We start from the raw sequence: 4,900 nt of genomic DNA, 5'->3' as shown, positions 1-4,900 counted from the left end.
CTTTCTACTGCTACTGGTTCTTGTGCAGTAGGAAGCAATGGATGAGCTGCAGTGCCAAGGGCTGTTTTATTTCTGAAGTCTCTGAAGCTTGAATGAAGACTCAACCTGACTGATGTTTCATCAGAGGAGTTTGGGCTCCAACTGTCAAGTAGCCAAACAGAAGGGTGCACTGTAAAGTGAGAGATTACTTACTGAGGACTACCCGTGGTCTATTAGCCAATGAACAGGTCATTAAACTTAGGCAAAAGTTGCCTGGAGATACATTATGTCTTGTCAGATATTCATTGACTGAAAAAAATAGATGTGCTTTTGGGCATAGAAACCCTTCATGTTTGAAACAAAGTCAACAAACTGAAAGCTGAGTATAGGTTCCTTCTTTGTGTGACATTTGTCATTTTAGACCTGAAGAAGATCATCCCTGTTGAAAAGCATGTGCTTTTTTCCAACTGTCAGCAGGTCTGGCAGAATGACTGTATTTCCCCATGCATTTTGCCTTGCTTATGACCTCAGGGCACCATGGAAAAAGGTATTATTTATAAAATATAAGAACTGTAGTCAAGCAAACAATTCAGGCCACATGTTCAAAACCTTTTTTTCAATGTGAGATGTATCTTCCATAACCAGTATGCTGATTGCATTGCATTACATGAGCTAAAGGAAAACTACTTTTCTAGCTAGCCAAATGCCATCAAATAACATGTGGAACATATATGGACCTCATAATGTATGTTGAAAGCACTCTTCAGCTGTTCCTGGAATGACTAACAATGTTCAAGCAAAACAAGAGAAAAGGCAGGAAAAGAACAGGCTGGAAAACCATTCTTAACTAGGAATGTTTTGACTAGATAATGTAAAGTCACCACATGAGTATGAGAAGAAGACTTAGATCACACTTTTCCTGGCTTCTGATGTTCTGAATCGCACCTCAATGACTGTGTTCAGTTTTGGGCCCCTCACTACAAAAAGGACATTGAATGACTCGAGTGTGGCCAGAGAAGGGCAACGAAGCTGGTGAAGGGTCTGGAGCACATGTCGTACGAGGAGCGACTGAGGGAACTGGGGGTGTTTAGTCTGGAGAAGAGGAGGCTGAGGGGAGACCTCATTGCCTTCTACAGCTACCTGAAAGGAGGGTGCAGAGAGCTGGGGATGAGCCTCTTTAACCAAGTAATGAGTGATAAGACAAGAGGGAATGGCCTCAAGTTGCGCCAGGGAAGGTTTAGACTGGATATTAGGACGTATTTCTTTCCAGAAGGGGTTGTTAGGTGTTGGAATGGGCTGCCCAGGGAGGTGGTGGAGTCCCCATCCCTGGAGGTGTTTAAGAGCAGGGTTGACATAGAGCTGAGGGATATGATGTAGTTGGAAACTGCCAATGCTAGGTTAATGGTTGGACTAGATGATCTTCAAGGTCCTTTCCAACCTAGACGATTCTGTGATTCTGTGATTCTGTTTTTTACCAAGGTTAGCATTTTAATCTATCAGGAAGATGTTGGTTTTCTTTTCTTTTCTTTTCGTTTTCTCTTCTCCAGAGAGTAGTTATGGCATGAATAGGCGGGGAGGAATCACTAGATCATGGTAAGCCTTTCTAGAATCAGATGGTGGGCCTTCCCACTGATGTCAACTGAATAGAACTGGAGACACTGTGCCTCTGTAATCCTTACTGGTCTACTGGGGAGACTCTGGGAAGGATCAAAAGGGTGGCTTTAACTGCAAGCAGTAATCAGAGATCCAGGCATGTTTTGGGGGGTTCGGCAGTGGGAAAACACCAGTCATAATACGGGAAGTGACAGTAATCCTCTCTGTATTTCTAACTGTCCATTGCCAAAGAGTATGTTTAATGCTGTGCTTTGCTTCTAGGCGCTGTAGAGAATGACTGCAGGTTACTTTATCTGTGAATAATGTGTTGTCTTCACAGGCAGTGTGAATTGCTTCAGCTGGTGAACAAACTGAGAGAATAAAAGTATCAGAGCACTAACAGTAATTATTTCCTCTACCACATTGCAACCTCACCTCTTAGCGACAGCTTATTTCCACTGCTCACTGGCTGCGGTTAACGAGGTAGAAAGGGCATTCATAGAACAATAACATTGTTCCAAGAACATGAAATCTTCGAGTCATCTTGGACTCCACTTTTTCTTTCCTCCTTCCCTCGCTATGTCTGCCCATTTGCTTATCAGTCTCTCCAGAACATCAGACCTTTACGGTGATCCCATCTCTTACTCATGCTTTACTCATTTCCCAACATGGCTAGTACTGCTTTTCAATTTAGTCTTCCTAAAGCCCTGCTTTGAATCTGAGGTCATTTAGAGTGCAGATGTGGATGAAAATTAATATAACATTAATCTAGCAAGTACATGCAAGGATATAAAATATTCTGCGTATTCAAAGAACAACACATCATGTTTCAGGTTTTACTGCATTAGTTTATTATTAGTTGCATTGTTAAGCAGTAAATTTGGGTTTGCATACAGCAAATAGATTGCCACATTTCGTTCCAAGATTGCAAATTTGTGCCATTTTAGCAAATTTTAGCTTGGTATACCTTTAGTGAAGCAATACCAATACAGCTGTGGTAGCACACAGCTCAGTTCAGTCCATGCCTGAGAAGGGAAGGACTTGCAGTTGAACTCCTACCCTTGCTTGTAATTCTGCCAATCCACAAGACAGCTCAAGTACGTCTCTGAGTTGCAATCACAAACATAAAATGCTGCAGAGAGCGCACACGTTGTGCCAAACACAAGATGTAGGGTCCATGCCTGTTCCTTCTGCTCATGCAACTCTTAGGAGGGAGAACACTTGGTATTTTTCAATTTGCATAATCTTGATCCAAGGTACGCTGTTTTATTGGAAAATGTTCTTCTGTAATCCTGCATTCTCCTTGTTTTCATTAGTAAAGAAAAACAGATGGGACCCCACCACTGATCTGCACTTAAAATCACAGCCTACGCCACCCTCACCTTTCATGCAATGTGTGCAACAAGTACGGATGGGGAAGCTTGACAGATGTTAGAGATGTTTAGATAAAATGATGAAGTCCCAACATGGAAGCACTTTTCTGTAGTAGTAGGCACAACTATAGCCTAAGTTGTATTTAATCACTATTGCGCTCACTCCCCATGCACCTTCCGGGACCTCTACATAGGATAAGGTGTAAAGATTTGCTGTAGTCATAAGCTCCTGTGTTTCAGCCAGAAATTCCTGCTGCTGTCTCCTCAGCTACCTGTGATAGCTGTTATCTACTCTGCCAATTTATGTAAAATCCTACAATTGTGTATCTGCCATTTTAGGCTACTTTAGCACCTAAATAATTTGGTAGTAAGCATTTCACTTCTCTACTCAGTCTAGGACTCAGAGCAAAGACTGAGTGCAACAAAAAAATATTTTCCCTGACACCTCTTCTGACAGCTCTATTGGAACTTACTATTGCTCTTTGAAAATGACACAGTTCAGGCTAAGAGTTTAAGAGTGACTTGTGGTAACGCTTTACCAAGTGTGTGTGCCCAAAGTTACACTCCTTCTCACATCATTTATAACTTGGTCAAATGTCAAGGCATTCTTGGTTTCTCATGTCACTTTTGCATGAGAAAAAGAAATCAAAGAAAGAAAAATGGCTTTAAGATTCTAACATGGGAAACCAGTATTTTCTTCCTATCTTAGTAAGAGAGATGAGGTATTAATTTGTTTAAAGCCAAAACTCATCTTGAGGCAAACACCTGCCTAATGCAGTCATTTCAAAACAACAGAATTTTGTTAGTTTTTGATTTCATATTGGTTTTGGCTACTTTTACTAGAGGCAAGTGTTGAGCGGCCCCACCACAGATGACACTTATCTGTGCCTACAATAATTTCTAACACTTGCATACAACCTAATGCTGCTGAACATATATATTGCCAGCAGCTGCTGATAAAGATGTTACTTACTTTGTTGCTAAAGTGACACCGTTGAGCAACCATGCAGCTAGTATACCACCAATATCCTGTAAATGTCATACAAAAAGGAAATAAAAAAGATCCCGAACTAAGAAATATCCGTCAACGACCTGCATTTAGGACAAAATGAAGAACTGATGCATAAGAAATAATTTTAAAGTTTGAACAACAAATGGCAAACACGAAAAGGCCTGTTTGTCTGAACTTCTTCAATGATAAAATGCTGTGAACAGGAAAGGCTTTTTTGCAATACAATGCCTTCATGTGAATAGTTCTCAGATTCTCATAACTAAAAATTTCCTCAGGTTGTTTCACTGGTATTCCTAGTCACAGCTAAACACAAGAGATAATTAAGAATTAATCAGATAACTACAACAGGTTTGGATGAATTAGAAATGTGTGAATATTATACAAACACCATTACTTATAATAAAGTCCTATAAATATTAAAAACTAGTGCATAATTGCTTAATATAAAAAGGTATCAGATGATTCTTCGCATATTTTGAACATGTATACACCCAACAGTCAAAACGCAAGACTCCTTAGGAACTTCCTTCCCCCATCTAGGAATGGCACCTTTGAAATCCAAAAATTAGTTGCTTTGACACTATGTTTGAAGCAGTATCCACATTTAAAATTACAGAAATAGATTTTGCCTCTCCTTGGATTTTCCTGCACATTTTAAGGCTTCTGTGTGTGCACAGTATGGTCATCATCATACTGCTCTGTACTCCTCTGAACCTGCCTGGTTTTACAGCCAAGGGTATTTATTTGGCCTAAATTGGAGAAATGTGTTTTTCCTGGCTCCTGATTAGAAAAGAGTTTTGGACAAGTACTTTTGATGGTGATTTAGATATGCAGGTATATGTGAGAGAATACAAAGGTAGTAAGTAATAATAATTTTCTTTCTAATGCAGGGTAATCTGAATCTATGAAATGAGTTTTTCAAACAAGAATGACAACAGTGACA

Source organism: Strix uralensis, chromosome Z (assembly GCF_047716275.1).
Source record: "Strix uralensis isolate ZFMK-TIS-50842 chromosome Z, bStrUra1, whole genome shotgun sequence".
NCBI lineage: Eukaryota > Metazoa > Chordata > Aves > Strigiformes > Strigidae > Strix > Strix uralensis.
This window is presented reverse-complemented; position numbering follows the sequence as displayed.